Below are 18,283 nucleotides of genomic sequence, written 5' to 3'. Positions count from 1 at the left end.
TCCAGTTGCAAAAGATGGAATCGTGCTAGCTAGCCTCTTTAGGAAATGTCAGATGAAGCCATCTGAAATACCCACAGGCTGCGCAGAAGCCCCACACTTAAAACAATAAACGGTCCATTTTCCCCTGGAATTGGAGCTCTACTGAATTAATCTTTTTACGAGACGAGAGCCTGAGAGTAAATATGATGAGTCACTCCTCACAACACAGTTGCCCATGCGGCACCCAGCTCTCAGCCTTCCCTGCTGGCTTTCCACTGTAGTAAACAGCCAAGCATCCTGACTCATGGGAGCCCCAGATGCTCAGTTCCCCTGCTGGCGTATTCCCAGGATCCACCCCCACCCAAATTTAATTATCCACTTACCTGAAACAGACAGGGCTCTCTGAAGCATTCTGGTGATCCTCAATGGTTCTCTGACTGAGTCCTAGCCAGCCCCACAGACCTCTTCACTCCGAAGTTCTCAAAGGGGGATGCTGGAGTAGGGGATGTGTGTTGATGACTGCAAACGGACGTTCTCTGAACCACGGTTGTGAGTGCTGGGGAGGTAGCCTGGTTGGTAGGGTGTTCGCCCAGCATGTACAAAGCCCTTCACATGGAGGGCCTGATGGTGTTCATCTGGAATCCCAATTCTAGGTGGAGGCAGAAGAATGAGGTTCCTGGGACATCCTTGACGACCAGCGAGGTTGAAGGCTGCCCTGGCTATGTGACATTCTGTCTCAGAAATTAAAAAATTGCCCTCAGAATCTTCTGAACTGAAGGCCACACACGACGTGGGGAAAGACAGCGGAAACAAGGTGGTACACACAGGTCGGTGCTGGCAAGTCGGCGTTTTAACTGTATTAACTCACAACTCATCTTCCATCTCCTACTCCTTCCCCGTCAGCTGGATCTGAGGCTCCAGGGGCTGGCAGTGATTATTTGGGTAGTTCCCTCAGCGCCACTGTTCACTCTGCTGGGCCCATGTTTATAGCGCGCTCTCTCTCTCTCTCTCTCTCCCCTCTCTCTCTCTGTGTGTGTGTGTGTGTGTGTGTGTGTGTATGCTTAGGCCTCAGGACACCTGTCTGTTCCAGGAACTGATCCACGACAATGCAATCACTTCAGGGGCCCTGTTGGCTCAGGGGCGTTGGCAGATGGTGTGGGGAGATTGGCCAGGTCTGTTCGCCATGTCTGGCAGAATCCCTGACTTTGTGAGCAGAACCCTTTCTCGGTGGTGATGAGCCAAGTCCATGTGCCCAGCTCAACCCACTCCCGCCAAGGCTACAGTGACTGGGAGAAGGCTGGACCAGTAACTCATCAGCCAACATGGAGATCTCCTTGAAATTGACGAGGGGTCCAGAAAGGGCTTTTCCTGGTTGCTGGGGGTGAAAGATGAGATTCTTGCTTTCCACCTGAAGACAACCTGTCTTCGAGGTTGGGGAGGAACCTTCCACGGCTCTGCCATCTGAGCAATGAACCTGGAGCCAAGTTTAGGATGGATTTCGCTTCTGTGGATTTACTCAGGTTTCAGTTTTTGCTTAAGCTATCTACCATGTGGCTTTTCCCTGACAGTTTCCTCCCTGGTCCACATCGAACCTTGTGCCCTCCCCAGGGTCTCACTAACTTATTCAAGCCAGGACCTTCTCCCTCCCTCTCCTTGTCTGCACAACACGCCCTCCAATCACCCCTGACACTCTCTGCCCTTTAAACTCAGGCTGACCTCTAACTCTCAGAGAGGGATTTCCCCCTCGCTAACCCCTAGCTCAAAAACTCTCAGAGTATTCAAAATTGTGCATATCGCGTCCCATAATCATATCCTGAGTGCTATCCCATAATGCTCACTGGGATTTTAACCAAGATGTTTTAAACTTGCTGAAAAGAGAGAGAGAATTCACATTTAAAAATGTCTTGTGGATAAAAAAAAAAAAAGGAGGGAGGCATTGGATGTGAGACACAGTGTGTGTGTGTGTGTGTGTGTGTGTGTGTGTCTGTGTGTGTGTGTTTGTGTGCGTTTTTAGACAAATATTTGAATACTTACTGTGACTCAGACAATGTACTGATCACCTTGTACACATTTTCCCCCCTGAATCCTTACAGCAACCTTATGAGCTAAGTACCGTCATCTCCCATATCAGGCTCTGAGGTCACACCGTTGGTGAGTGCGCAGAAGCTGTACTGAGTCCAAAGGCCGCTCCTAATCCCTATTCCCGCCCACACACTGGGGACCTGGTGAGTGACTTCTTGGAAAGCCTATGTGGCTTCTTTTGGACTCACTCTGCCCTTGTGCCTCAGAACAGTCAGAGCATTCACGGGGCTAACTCACAATTCTACCGTCATCGGTCCAGCCTGAGACGCCTCCAATCGGAAGTCAGACCGCAAACGGCCCAGCCGACGGTGTTCACTGGATGCTGCTGTGGTCATGTTAAATTATGCATCTGTTAATAGTGTTAATGTCTGTTTTAGACGTTCAAGATTAAATATGCTTGGTGTTTTTAATTCCTAGTCCGTGGCTATCTTAAACAAAGGGAAAATAAGGAATGAAGGCTGGGAGGGGGGGTGGCTCAGTAGTATTTAGTTCAGTCTCCAGCACTGATGTAATAATGGTGATACTAATCATTTAGGAGTGACTGCGAGGTGAGTCTGATCCCAGAGAATACTGATCAAAGATTGACAGAGTTAGAAGACTGGAAAGCTGAGGAAAGAAGGCCCTAGAACTCTAGACATGCCTAGCATTCATTCCCTTACCAGGCCTCTTCACTGTCTGATTCAGAGAGTCCTTCCAGCAGGGAGGCCATCTGTGGATCCTCCAGGTCAGCCCTGGTGTGGAGGTGTACCCTCCAAAGTGTTGGGGACCAGGGAGTAGCAAACACCCCATTGATCAGTGCTTTACCTATGAACAAACCGACTTCACATTCGTAGTTGTGGTGCCACACGTCAATACAATACTCTGAAAAGGCAGAGGCTAGCCTCGGCTACACATACCTACATTCGTATTGTCTCTCCTACAAATGGTAGCTAATAAATCTGACTAACCGAGCACATCTGGAAACCTGATTGTAATGTTCCCCATAGCACTTGCTGCCTAAATGCCTCCTGCTCAGACAACAAAATTCTAGTTCACCCTGTGAGGGACAACTGGACACGCTGCTATTGTAAGCACTGGCCAGCTGACACGTGTTTTGGTTGGGATGTCGTCCCAGGAGAATGATCCCCTGAAGCTAAGCGGTCTCTTCCTTACAAGAGCAGGAGTCCTTCCGAACGGAGCACCTAACACTTTTGTCTGTACAAAACTTCAGCAAACCCAAGCCCATCAGACTGTGGAGAGGGGCAGAGAGACCTCCTTTAGAGAGGCCTAGTGACGGGAGCAGGAACGCGGGGAGAGAACAGAGAAAGCTCAGCTAGTGTGCCGAAAGCAAGCAGCTAAAAGCTGAAGTAGTTACGTCAGCACCAACGGACCAGCTTTACTCTTCCATGTGCCGGGGTGTTTGGTATCAGCCTTGTGGAAATAGAGCAGCCAATCAGGATGGCCCCTGAGATGACTCTCTCTGTGTGTGTGTGTGTGTGTGTGAGAGAGAGAGAGAGAGAGAGAGAGAGAGAGAGAGAGAGAGAGAGAAAGAGACAGAGACAGAGAGACAGAGACAGAGATTTGGAAGTACTAGGGGCTGAGCCTAGGCCCTCACACACACTAGCTCATTGCTCTAACCCTGAACCATTTCTCCAGTCCTAAAGTAATTCTATTTTCTTATTTATTTATTTTTTCTTTGTTATTTGAGACAGTGTCGCATGTAGCCCAGGCTGGCCCCTAACTCACTATGGAGCTGGCATAACCTTGAACACCTGACCCCCCCTGCTCCACCTCCCAGGTGCTGAGATTACAGGAGTGCACTGTCATTCCCAGCTAAAATGTTTCTGGAGTCACTCACGGCCTTGTGTAGTCTTCTCCCACAAGGAACAGACCTGACTTGTGTGACCAATCCACCACCGTAGGAATTATGGAGTGTGACTTCCAAGGTTGCAGCTTCTGAAGAAAGCCATTGCCCTGTGGTGAAGACACGCCTGCCCTGTGGCAGGCTGTGTGGAGGGACAGGGCCTCCTGCTCACCTGCAACACCAGCTTACTGGCCATGAGCATGAACTGCTTGAAAATGGATCCCACAGCCGAGTCAGGCTTTCAAGTGTTCATAGCTCTGAACATTGACTTGACCATAACATCAGGGAGCACCAAGAGACCCTAGGACCACCCAAATAAATTCATCCCAAATTCCTGACCCATAGACTATGACACAATATTTATTCAATTATTGCTTTAAAAACAAAACAAGCAGGGCGGTGGTAGCGCACGCCTTTAATCCCAGCACTTGGGAGGCAGAGCCAGGTGGATCTCTGTGAGTTCGAGGCCAGCCTGGGCTACCAAGTGAGTCCCAGGGAAGGCACAAAGCTACACAGAGAAACCCTGTCTCGAAAAACCAAATAAATAAATAAATAAATAAAAACAAAACAAACAAACACAGACTCTCATGCCATGGCCCAGGCTGGCCTGGAATTCAATATGTAGCCCCAGCGACCTTCAAAGTCACCATCCTCCTGCCTCAGCCTCCCAACAGGTGAGACTGCAGTCACGCATCACCACACCCTGCTTACCATTATTTTTTTAAACTGAATACTAGCCAACTGGTATAGCTGTGTAGACCTTTGATCCCAGCACTCAGGAGGCAGAGGCAGGCACGGTTCTGTGAGTTTGGGACCAGCCTGGTCTACATAGTGAGTTCTAGGCCAGTGGGGATAACATATTGATATGTGTTTTATTTTATTTTATTTATTTGTCTACTTACTTACTTACTTACTTTTGTGTTTTTTTTCAAGACAGGGTTTCTCTATGTAGCCTTGGATGTCCTGGAACTTGCTTTGTAGACCAGGCTGGCCTTGAACTCACAGAGATCCACCTGCCTCTACCCCCTGAGTGCTGAAATTAAAGGTGTGCGCCACCGAGCCCAGCTAAGACTGTGTTTTAGAAATAAAACAGACAAACAAATCCTGGACGTTAGAGTGATTTATTGACCACTGCATACTTCTGTAACTTTGATTTTAGAAAATCAAATGTGGAGCTGGGGAAAGGCACCTGCCATACAATTGTGAAGGCTTGAGTTCAGATCCGCGGCACCCACACAGAAAGGGGAGTGTGGTGGCACACTTCTGTAACTCCAGCGCTGTGGGAATGGGGCAATGGCACAAGGACTTCCGGGTCTTGCTGGGTGCCAGCCTAGCTGTAGGTTCAGTAGGAGACCCTGTCCCAAGAGAATAAGAAAGAAAGTGACAGCGACAGACATCTGATGTCCCACTCTGGCCTCTGCACAGGAAAGAGTCCAAGCACATCCACATGTGCACACACATGTGCACACATGTGCATGTGCATGCGCATGTGTGCACACACACACACACAACCATACATACACACAGAGAAAGACATAAAGAAAGGAGGTCAGTGAGATGGCTCAGCAGCTGAAGGCACTACCAACCATGATGACCTGAGTTCAATCCTTGGGACCAACAGTTGAAGGAAAGAACTGATCCCCGTGAGTAATCCTCTCACCTCTGCACACATCCCACGGCCCTCCAGCACTCCACCCATCCAACCTCACAGTAAACATAAAGTAATTTAAAAAATTGAAGAAAAGATCCAATATGTTCAAAATTATTATTTTCACAAGGTTTCTACAATCATTAACCATATCAAAAAACTGAAGCTGTGGACACAGAGGGGATTTGTATGGCTGTAAGAAGCCAGGTATGGTGGCACAGGCTTTAATCCCAGCACTTTGGGAGGCAGAGAGGGAAATTGGAAGTTCAAGGCCAGCCTGGGCTATATAGTGAGACTCTGTTAAAAACAAACAAACAAAAAAAAAACAAAAACAAAAACAAAAACATGGTGGTGTTCACCTTTAACCCCAGCACTCAGGAGGTAGAGGCAGGTGGATCTCTGGGAGTTTCAGTCCATCCTAGTCTATATAGAGAGTCCCAGGCCAGCCACATAGTCTTTGTCTCAAAAAACAAATAAAACACCGCTAGTGTGAATGTACACCCATAGATGCATTGGATACAAGAAACAAACCTCTTCAGACCTTGTTCCGGCACGTAACTACTCAAGACCTAAAAGGATTGTGAAAGAAGGACCTTGTCTTTAAAGAAAGACCATTCTGTTGGTCTTATGTTTAATGTTTAAGTTCAGCCTGGCCTAGCGTGCATTTTAGAGTTTGTGTGTATGTTGGTATGTTTGTGCACACAATGAGTGTATTTGCTCGTATGCGCATGTGTATCTATACCTTACAGACACTTAGAAGTTAGGGTTCTTTCTCTTTTTACTTCTCTTCTGTGTGTTTGTGTATGTCAGTGTATGGATATGAGCATGTGAGCACAGATGCCTTCAAACGCCAGAGTTATTGGATTGCCCCCTGGAGCCAGAGTTAGGGGCAGTTGTGACTCCCCAGCATGGGAGCCTGAAGTCAAACATGGGTTCTTGGCAAGAGTGGCATGCACTCTTTACCACTGAGGCATTTCTCCACCCCCGAGATTAGGATTTAAAAGTAACAAAAGCAACATGCTTATAAAGGAAAATTAAAACATGGGTTGGAAAAAATAAACACATGCAAAAAAAAAAAGCATACGTTGAAAAAAACCAACAGAACCCCAGCACACACTGTTATCCCTGTCTGCATGCCGACCCAGGCATGGGAACACAGGTCCTTGACATGAAACCGTCAGCGTCCAAAGCCAGCCTTCCAAGTAAAGGCTTCTCTTGACTCCTGACCTTTTCCCTTTGACAATCCGCTTTCAAAGATACAGAAACGCAGTTGTAAACATGTATATAGAAATATAGAAATGTTTGTCTAAATAGGCATCTAGTGTGAGCTTTAGCAAAACTGGAAACAAGAAGTTTTCAGCACTTCCTGTGCATACCACATCGAAGCAGCTGTTTCCGGCAACCCCAGAGAAGATGGTTCCAGAGTCTAAATCACATCTTAGGCTACTGTTCAGCTAATACCACAAAGCACATCTGTCTCTCTCTATGTGCCGACAGCCATGTTCTTCTGCTCACTTTATGAAACTGATGGTTTTCTCCACACTGACGTCCTACCTTCTCCTATGAGCCATTTAAAAACTCCCATTACAGTAGGTGCACATGTACATACGTCTTCACATTTCCAGTTACACGTCTCTACTGCAGAAAAGAAGCTCCGCTCCTCAGAGACCCCATCTCAAAACAAAACAAAGAACCAAATCAGATGCCTCTGTCGTCACGCTGTTACTGGTTGTATGCTCGTATTTGGCGTAGACCATATTTGGTCCTCACAGCAGCATTAAGAGGTAATCTCACCTCCATTCTACAGATAAGGACAAGGTCCAAAGAAGCCAAGTCCCTTGCTAAGATCACCCAGTGCCTCTCTTCAGTTGAAGACTTCTCTGTAACTCATACCGTCCCACTCATGACACATAGATCTTATGTTGTACCTGATCCTCCAGGTCTCCCATTACCTTCATGAAGCTATCTGTGCAGGTCTTCATTCTCCGGGGGTGGGGGGGAAGGACTGCAATGTCTCAGGAGTGTTAAAGCGAGGTCTGCGGGAATGAGTAAGAAATACAGAGGGAATGTCCCAGCTTGGCCACCATACCTATGCAGAGTTTGTGGGGGTCAAACACCGTGCCCTAGGCCAACATGAACCTCCTTCTTGAGGCCTGTGTTCTACACCAAGTTAAAATATTCACAGAGCAGACCACACAGAGGAACTTTCTTCTATTACTCTATCTTGTTCTTGTCTCTGAACACTGAGTTCCTGGGCCCTCATCTTTTCTTTACTTACAGGAGACACAATTTCTTCCAGTTGGAAGGACCCTCCATTCTGAGGACCCCGCTCTTCCTTCTTAGTTGGAACGAGTGTTTGAACGTTCTCACCCTGGAGTGAACGTTACTTCCTCAGACTCGGCTGACAGCCACAGAAGGCCCCGGGCCCAGACTCAGTGCTGGGAGACTTCAGGTGCTTTTTCTCTGGAATGGAATGTCCTAGCTGGTAGATACTGAATGTGGAGAGTCCCTCCTCCACACACAACCTCCTCAGTCAGTGACTTATTCCAACAATGTTTTCTCAGATCAGCTAAGGTCAATAATTCCAGATGGTGAAAAGCCATCCCGCTTGCTTGGCTGTGAATGAAGGGAGTAAGAAGTGCTTGTCACCAATGCTCATGCAGGGGACAGAGCAGTTCACAGTGTTTTACAAACCGTGACATATTTGACAGTCAGGGCGGGGGTGCATATCCATAACCCCAGCACTTGGGAGCCAGAGGCACACAGATCTCTATGAGTTCAAGGCTAGCCTGGTCTACAGAGCCAGTTCAGGCCAGCCTATGCTACAGAGTGAGCTCCTGTCTCAAAGAAACAAATAACAACCACACTCTACAGATGAAGACACAAAGGCACAGGGGATTGACAGAACTTTCCCCAGGAGGCAGCAAGCTGGGTTAAAAGTCCATGCCTGCAAACCTGACCCCCAGAGCCAACACAGTGGAAGAAGAGAACTGATTACTGAAGGTTGTCCTCTGGCCTCAACCACACATGCTGTGGCACACACACACACACACACACACACACATTGTCATTTAAATATTTTTATTTTATTATGTATGTATTTATTGTTTTTTAAAATTATATCATTATTTATTTTTATTGTATGAATGTTTTTCCTTCATGTATGTCTGTTTGCCACGTGTACCTGGTCTTTGTGGAAGTCAGAAGAGGGCATCAGATCATCCAGAACAAGAGTTACAGGAGGCTGTGAGCTATGTGAATACTGGGACTCGAATCCAGGTCCTTTGCAAGAACAGCCAGTGCTCTTAACCACTGGGCCCTCTCTCCAGCCCCTATTTTTTGTTTTGTTTTGTTTTGTTTTGTTTTGTTTTAGTATAAGGTCTCACTATGTAGACCAGGTTACTCTGAAACTTGCTTTGTAGACCAGACTGACCTTAAATTCACAGAGATCCGCCTGCCTCTGCCTCCCAAGTGCTGGGATTAAAGGCATTCACCACCACAACCAGCTAAATTTTTAGTTTTGAAAGGAAAATCTTTCCTGAGTTAATACAGATATTAAAATCAGAATCTGATGTGAATCCTGGCTGTCAGGCACAAAAACTCACAGAAGTAAACATTGTTCTCTATCGAGTTTCACACACTTAGCCTAGAGGTGCCCAGGGATGTCCAAAAGACAAATAATTTCCCCCAAATGCCAACCCTGGCCAAAATCATTTCTACAGTTTCATTTACTTCTTACAGTCCTGAGCAAAGAAATAGCTAAAGGAGAGACTTTCCATGTTGAGAGTAGTTTTGCCTTCTGCGAGTGATCACATCCATCACTCAGCATCCTCAGCATTCGTCACTCAGGGATGTACCTGCTGACGCTGAAGTGCTGAAGCACACTGAGGCCAGAGGGGCAGTAATTCAAAACGGACAGGCTTGGAGATCCTGGAAAAGTCAGACCTGCTATTAGCCCTTAATGGAATCAAGTATTTAGTAGACTATAGTGGACAGTATTACAAGAATAAATCTCAATGAATCAGCAGGTTCTAGGAACATTTTGGAGCTAAGACTCTTTGAAGCATTACTAAAGAAAGTAATGGCTATTCTTGGAAATGAGTCCCTTAAACTGACAGAATAGATTTAGATTATTTTTTTTTACTGTCTATTTTCAGAAATGTCCTACTTGAGTGGAATGAGCAAGTGATCTGAGCAAAAAAGTGTTAACCCTACCAATAACCCTTTTGATACTATGGAGTGATAAAGATACAGTACATACGTTACAGACTAACAAATACAAATGACCAACTTTCTGTCAGAAATTAAAACAATGTATTGGCCTAGGAGATAAGCAATGATAGAGTACAATGTCCCGGGTTTGATGCCAATACCACCAGAAAAATTATTATTAAAATTAAAACAATATGATAATGATTATTATATGAAAGTAAATAAGACAGCTGATTCTGGTGGCTGTAATCCCAGCATCCAGGAGGCTGAAGCAGGAGGATTACCATGAGTTCAAGGGTAGTCTGGGCTACATAGTAAGTTAGAGGCCAGCCTTGGGCTGTAGTGTAAGGCTCCATCTCCAAAAATAAATAAATAAATAATAGCCCTCATGTCCACTAGGGTAACTATTACTAAATAGAATGATTCACCTGCTATTAAAAAACAACAATATGAAAGTTCCTCCCTAAATTAAAACAGAATTACCACATGACCCATCAATCCCAGTTCTGTATGCACGTCAAAAAGCAAGAGTCCAAAGAGGCAGGGCATCTGGAACACACCTTCAACCTCAACACTCAGGACAGGTTGGTCTCTGTGAGTTTGAGCCAAGTCTGGTCTTTATAGTGAGTTCCAGGCCAGCCAGGGCTACGTAGTGAGACTCTGTCTGAAAAAAAAAAAAAGAAAACCGAACCCCAAAAGCGATATCTATACCAGCATCAACAGTTACTGGAACTCACTATGTAACCTAGGTTGGCCTGGAACTCACAGCAATTCTCCTGCCTCCACCCCTTGGATTGGAGGATTACAGGCAGAAACCACCATGCTCAGCTTGTTTCTGGAGTCTCTGTGGGGTTGTTTCTGGAAGAAACTGGCATTTGGGTTTTCTTTCTTCTTCCTTTCTCGTCACTTTGTACTGGAAGGGGAACCTGGAGCCTTGGCATAAGGCAGGCAAGTGCTCGACCACTGACCACATGCCCCGCTCCTGAAGTTAGCATTTGCATCTACAATCAGAACGAAACAGATTCCTCTCAGTACGTAGTGGGCATTGTCCCATCTGTTGAGGGCCTGGGTAGGACAAAACCGTGGAGGGATGGTGAACTTGCTCCTGGCTGGACCTGGACACTGTTACATACTCAGACAGCAGAGCTCATGCCTCTCACTGGAGGATTTACACCTTCAGCTCTCCTAGTTCCCAGGCCTTTGGGTTTAGATGCTACACCAACAGCTTTCCTGCCCTTCTAGCTTGCAGGTGATGGGGTCATGTGACTACTTAGCTTCATAACTGCAGGAGCCAATAACTCTTAGTCTATGTATGTGTCTAATATTGGCTCCATTTCTATTTGTGCTATTGACCCCATTTCTATGGAGAACCAGGGTAAACACACCTTTGTTCATGAAGTCGTATCCACAATAGCCCATGAGGTAGAAGCAACTCACAGGCATCAGTCCATGAATGGATTAACAAAATGTGTCCCATGCACACCATGGAGTATTATCTAACCTAAAGAAAAAGAAGGGAAGTTAAACCTGGCCTGTGTGCATGCTTGTAACCCCAAGACTTGGGAAGCTGAGGGAGGAGGATCTTGAGTTCCAGATAGTCCTGGACTACCTGTGACTCTGTCTCAAAAACAAAACAGTTGGGTGGGAGGGGGGCATGACTTTGGAAGGCAGAGACAGGCAGATCTCTGAGACTTTGAGGCCAGCCTGATCTACATAATGAGTTTAGGGACAGCCAGGGCTACACAGTGAGACCTTTTTGGAAAAAACAACAACAACAACAACAACAAAATACCCACATACATTCATATATGTAGTCATAGGGATATATATATATTCATATAGTATTTCATATTAAGAAGTATGTATGGCTTACATGACATGCATGCTGTTGGGCCGTGGGATTCCTTCACTGCAGTGAGTCACCCATGTGTGCGTTCCCACATTCTACACATCAACCAGTTTCTATGGCTCCTTCCCTCCCTCTGCCCCCTGGAAAAGGAAAGAGATGTTTAGAAAAGGGAAAAATAAAACAAGAATAGAAAAAACAAATGCCCAAGAATTGTCATGATAAAAATGCCAGCACAGAGCAGATGAAAATTCAAACATTTTGCTGAAACAAAAATATTATTCACTTTGGGTGTGTAGTGTGTGTGTGTGTGTGTGTGCGCGCGCGCGTGCACGCGCGCGCGACTGTAGCATGCAAGTGGAGGTCAGAGGATGATCTGCAGAAGCTGGTTCTCTCCTTCACGATGTAGATCCTGGGGATGGAACTCAGGTCACCAGAGGTGGAAGCAGGTGACTTGATGAGTCACCTCATCTGAAACAAAACAAAAATTAAAGTAGTGAAGTGAAGGGAGGGTGAGCAAGCCAAAGGTGAAGAAACGAGCTGGCAGGATTCAGTGAGCAACGAGGGGAAGCAAAGCGTGGCACAGTGACGCGCCTATCGGACGTCACCCTAGAATGCGTACAGCTCCGACAATTCAATCTTTTAGAATTTAGGGGACTGGGGACATAGATGGTGCTAAAACACTTCCTCAGCGTTCAAGTTCTCATCATTCAACACACACACACACACACACACACACACACACACACACACACACACTTATTATTTCTTTTTAAAGGAGACTGGAGAGATGGCTCCGCAGTTCGGAGCACCGGCTGCTCTGGCGGAGGACCCAGGGTTGATTCCCAGCTCTCACATGGCGCCTCACAACCGTCTGTAACTCCGCATCCAGGACTTACCTGACCTCTGCAGGTACCAGGCATGAACGTGGTACACAGACATACATGCAAGCGAAACACTCATACGCATAACGATTAAGCAATTAGTTAAAATATATTTTAAAGGGAAGGAGAGTCGTGATAGAAACGTAAACAGAGCTGGAAGCAGGGCAAGTGTGGGAAGACGTGGTATGAACACGGGAGTGAGAAATCAGAAGAGTTACAGAAGGAAATGTAAATACAATCAGCGTGTTCAGAGAGAAATGTGTAATTATGAAATCAGGACCAGCAACTCAACATCTGCAAAATAAGAAAACCTAACAAAGATAACATAAATAACAGAAGAAAACAACAGCTGAAGAAGGACGTCTCAAGGAAGTCTTCCGTGTATCCTATTTCCGTGACGGGGGGATGAAAAATAAAGATATGGCATAGTAACATAAATAAGTGTATGCCTAACATGAGCAGGGCCTTGACTCAATCCCTAAAACTGCCCCTCCACTACATACAAAAATGTAAATAAACCCGAGTGGACATAGACATTTGCAAAGTAAATTCTTGCTTTGTGCTATGGTCTCCAAATTTCTAGTTGAAAACTAATCCCCAGTGCAGTGGGCAATTCGATTATGAGGCTGCAACCTTCATAAATGGAATCAGGGCCAGTATAAGACCCGAGGAAGCTGGCCTGCCCCCTTCCACCATGTTAGGATCCATAAAATACAGGGACAAGTCCTCACCAACCACCCAGTCTGCCCACACTTGCTCCTGGACTTCCTAGATTTCAGAACTGTGAGCAGTTGCTTATAAACTGGGCGGCCTGGTTAGTGCAGCAGGCTGCGAGTTAGTCTCATAATGATAAATTAGGCAGCCTCAGCAGCAGGTATGGGCTACCATACTTTGTAACATTTCTGCCCATAACAGCACTTGGTATATTCTTTCGGAATGTTACTTTGTAATAGTATCAGTGAACTGTAACACTGGCCAAAACATGTCAAAGTCAGCACACACAGAAAACAAGAAAGCTGCGGGCCAGAATCTCTAATGCCTATCAAGGCAAACAAACCGGGTTTTATTCTAAGAATGTGGGTTTGGATATAATTTTAGAAAATCTGTTTATGGGTGTTGAGGAGTTGTAACATCCACCTATGGGGCACCGGTAAGGACAGTCTCCCCTCTCATCTGAATGTGGCTTGGACCCCCTACACTCCCAAAGTTAGATTCCCACTCCTCCTCAGCCCACGGGGAGCACAAGGGTGGGAAGCAGAGGCAGCGGCTGTCCACCAGCCGCCTCTGGTTTGTCTCTTCTCTGTGTAACTCTGCTCCCATTCAGCCTGTCTTTGGACTGGAGAATGAGAAGTCCAAGCCAGTTCTTGGGTATGCCTCTGTCTACTAGACACAGTGGAACAGGAAAGTCACTGGGCAGTTAACATTTTCCAGACAGGTCCCACGTGGTATCCACAGACTGTGTGTGAAGGGTGACAGTTCATTAAGGCACTAACTGAGCAGGGTGTGAGCCACTCACCCTAAGCGACCCCCACCCCCATCCCTTCCCAGACTGACTTCCCAGATTGAGGATGATTGGGAAAGAGTCCCACACAACGCTCTTAGAAAGACCGTATATTCCAGGAGTAGCCATGGCCTTTGGTCGGAACCTGATGTATTTCAGTATCTTACGAGAATCAGCTTCCAGCTGAAATCTCAATGATGTCCCACACCTGTGCCCCCCAAGTGCCTTATTTTGCCAATGCCTCACAGTGCCTTCCACCACACTTTCATTAAAACATGAAATACTACCCGGGCAGTGGTGGTGAACACCTTTAATACCAGCACTTGAGAGGCAGAAGTAGGCGGATCTCTGCGTTCAGGGCCAGCCTGGTCTACAGAGTCAGTTTCAAGACAGCCAGGGATACACAGAGAAACCCTGTCTTGAATAAACCATAACAACAACAACAACAAAGAAGTATTATTGGCACTATGCCTATCCTTCACTGTGATCTGGACTATGCTTCCCTCTGGATCAAAATGTCGCACCCCAAAAATCATTATAACTTGAGGATGCCCCAGGCTGGGCGCCAGGCTTGGCTAACTTTAGAATCCCAAAGCTCACCTGTGAACCAGTCAGATTGCCTGGAAGGCCCTCCCTTATGTGAGCGGCCCACACCTACTACGCGATGCACAGAGAGGGCTCCAGGGCTCCAAGAAGGGCACACAGGAGAGGATGCCCAGTCTGAGGGCCTTTGTGCCAACCATGGGAAAGCTTATTCTAAAGGTTCCTACCATGTAGGTCACCCACACAAGCACGCAGTGGGAAGAGGAGCCCCACAAATGCCGCTGGGAAGGCTGTACAAGTCTTTCTTCTGTTCCGACAAGCGTGGATAACATGGGCGGAGCCACACCAGATATCAACCACATAGATGTGATGAGTTATGGCCAGTAGTCCGTGAGATCCTTTTCAGACAACACCAGAGGACTCAGCAGCAGACGCCAGGGTTCCCCCCAACCTCAGGCCAACAGGACGGGTGGTCCCCTTGCTCTTGGCCAGGAGCTTCAGGGCGTCTTCCTCACTATTGGATTCTCCAACCCAAGAGCCTGCTCCCTGCAGCCAGGTCATCTCTAGGGTAAGTAAAGTTTTAAATGGAGACAGGAAATTAGGAAGTGGTGGTAAGGCCTACACGAAGCTCCGAACCCCATCATAGATTATTCAAAACCCTGAAAAAGTAGTCTCTAGTTCCTTCTTCTGGGGACCACCAATTTCTTCTGCCAGTTAGCCACGTGAGAAAATGGAATGTGGACGTAGAAATCTTGTCCTGTGTCACTCCCCAGCTGTAAATCCTTCAGTGGCTCCTGTCTGTGGGCTCCACAAAACCACGTCCTCTCCTTGTTTCTTCTACAGTTTCCAGAGATGGACTGGGTTCAGATCCTGAAATCACCACTCACTAGCAAATGACCGTGGGAAAGGTCTTTGAATCATACCTTTTACCTTCTGGAAAATAAGAAGAGCAACTCCAGTTAGTCTGGGTGTGTCACATCCACCACCCTAGATTCTCTCCAGCCCTGACCATCCCGTGCAGGGTTTCCGTCTCTTCTCACCAGACTTGGATGGAATTGTCACACCACAGACATGGCACCTGGTATTCCTGAAGCCACAGTAACCAAGCTTGAGGGAGCCAATGATCGTGGAGAAAACTCTGACGAGTGGATTGACGGGAGCTAGGAGAAAGCCGGGCAGAGACGTCTGTCCTCTCTCCCTCTCATGAATTGTCCCACGGCCCTGTTTCTTCCCCACGGCATCTGAGGGGAGACTTTCCAAGCAGCCTGTGAGCGTGGCTTACCTTGTGAGCGCTGTTATGAAGAAGTGCCTAGCTTGGAAATGGGTGGCCTGGCACCAATGCCCATTCTTCTCAACCCAGCCTACATTTCCTCATTCCCATACCTTGGCTTTGAACCTCCCCAATAAAACATCAGTATTAGAAAAAAAGAAAAAGAAAATTAATTTATTCATACATATTACTAGCTCTACAGAGAAAAGTCATCTACATGATCATCTCTATACCTGCTATGAAAGCATTTAATATCAGTACCACTTTTCAATTACATTTATTTATTGTGCATTTGATATTCAGTATCACTTTTCAATTACACTTATTGATTGGTGTGTGTCCATGCATGCAAGCACCACAGCACACATGTGGAAGTCAAAGGACAACTTTCAGGAGTCAGGTCTCTCCTTCTACCACATAGGCTCCTAAGATTGGGAGGCCGCAAATGTCTATTCCCACTGAGCCATCTCACAGGCCCCAGTATATATATATATATTGCTTTTTCAAGACAGGGTTCTCTGTGTAGTTTTGGTGCCTGTCCTGGATCTCGCTCTATACACCAGGCTGGCCTCGAACTCACAGAGATCCGCTTGGCTCTGCCTCCCGAGTGCTGGGACTAAAGGCGTGCGCCACCACTGCCTGGCCCAGTATCACTTCTTGAAGAAAAAACTCTGACTAAAATATTAACAAATTGATACTTCCTTAATGTGATGAAAATGGCCTCTTTCCCAACCTTGAACCTAGACTCCTGAGAAAGAGGACATGCTGTTTCTGCATTGCCTCATAGTGCTTACAGGTCTCAGGACCTCATTAAGCATTTCCTGTCAGCTCTCTCCAAGCCTGACTTCCCCACGTTGTGGGCTCAGTGTAGACGTCCCCTCCTCTGCCAGGCAATGGAAATAGCTCACTCCTCCAAACTCATTGGCTTATTCTTGGCATCCATCTAGACTGCACAGTTTAGAGACATAGAACCTACCGCCTTCCTGACTCCTGGGTCAGTGCCTGGCTCTCAAAAGAAGGGTAATGGGACAAAAGGAAGGAGAGAAAGACAGACAGACAGAGAGAACTAAACCACAGCATAGACCAGTAGTGAAGAATGCAAATGTTTATTTGTAAAAAAACAAATATTGGTTGCTTTTATTTTTTATTTCAAATCAAATGAAGCATCCTCTACAACTTTCTCACTGCTTTCTTATGTATCACGTCTCTGTCACCCCAGGGTCTTTGTTGGTTGCTTGCTTTGAAGCATATGATTCTTGTAGCTACTTTTCTTCTTGGAAGTAGCCATAAATGTAGCTTTGGTTTGATCTGGGGAAAAGTGTAGTCAGACTTTTCTTTCTGCCACCAGCCCCAAATAATGACATGGTGACTTATTATTATGAAAGCTTGGCCTCTAGCTTAGGCTTGTTTCAACTCACTCTTACAACTGAAATTAACCCATTTATGCTAATTCTGTCACATGGCATTCCCTCTCTTTCACCTTGGACTTCCTGTTTCCTCTCTAGGTCTCCTGAGCACCTCGATTCCTCCTCCTCTTCCTTTCTCTTCCCGGAAATCCCGCCTATACCTCCTGCCGAGCGATTTGCCATTCAGCTTTTTATTACACCAATCACAGCAAACACATCTTCACACCGTGTACGAATATCCCATAACAGGAAAGTGCCTTACACAGGATCAGCTTCCCTTCTCCACCCTCTACTTCCTTTCAGACCCAGGCAATAGGCACCTCGGCAACCTCACTGGTGGACTTTTCTGCTCACCAGCATTGGTATGAGAGGGTTCCTGTATCACATCCCAAAGCCTTGGCTAGGGAAACAACTAGTGTGGGCCTGGTGTAACACAGCGCTTCTGGGAGGGTGAAGATGTTACTCCCACACCCTTGCTCTACTTCGGAGTCTCAAACTAGCTAAGTAAAAAGAGGTCAAATGTGATGGCTGAATCAATAGTATTATTGATGTACAGGCTCCGTCATTCTGCTAACGTAGCTATAACTGTCCTTGATCTTTCTGAACGATTGTTACGACATGCTCTTTATCTCTAGATTATGAGAGAGACAGAGGAGCCTGAGGTCATGTATGGCCCCACATCTTGTCCCTTGACTAATACTTTTGAGACTGTCCCTCTATGGACATGCCACTAAGGCAAAACATATCAAAATGCACCAGTATTAAACCACCCCCTTTAAAAAAAATCTTCAGTGTTAGGACTCATCCAGGGCCTAGTCTCCGCTCCTGTGGTGGTTTGAATGAGGTTTCCTCTAAAATATTTTGAATATTTTGAATTTGAATATTTGGTCTCCAGTTGGTGGCTGTTTGGGGAAGAGATGTGGCCTTGCTAGAGGAAGTATGTCACCGGGGATGTAGCTCCATGGCACAGTGTTTCACCAATGTGTGTGAAACTCTGGATTTTATCCCTAGCAAACACACAAAAAAGCACTTTATAGTGAATGCCTATGTGGCCACAGTCTGTATCCAG

The 18,283-nt window shown here is 46.3% G+C and overlaps 1 long non-coding RNA gene across 1 annotated transcript; it reads left to right on the top strand.

Moving 5' to 3' along the window:
- Nucleotides 1–275: 275 nt before the first annotated feature.
- Nucleotides 276–2,471, top strand: LOC119089056. Its single transcript, XR_005092904.1, has 3 exons — nt 276–528; nt 633–806; nt 2,073–2,471. It is a non-coding gene; the product is annotated as an uncharacterized LOC119089056 (long non-coding RNA).
- Nucleotides 2,472–18,283: the final 15,812 nt, after the last annotated feature.

This window comes from Peromyscus leucopus, chromosome 14, assembly GCF_004664715.2.
Source record: "Peromyscus leucopus breed LL Stock chromosome 14, UCI_PerLeu_2.1, whole genome shotgun sequence".
Classification (NCBI taxonomy): domain Eukaryota; kingdom Metazoa; phylum Chordata; class Mammalia; order Rodentia; family Cricetidae; genus Peromyscus; species Peromyscus leucopus.
Note: the sequence above shows the minus strand (reverse complement) of the source record. Positions and strands in the feature narration are given on the sequence as shown.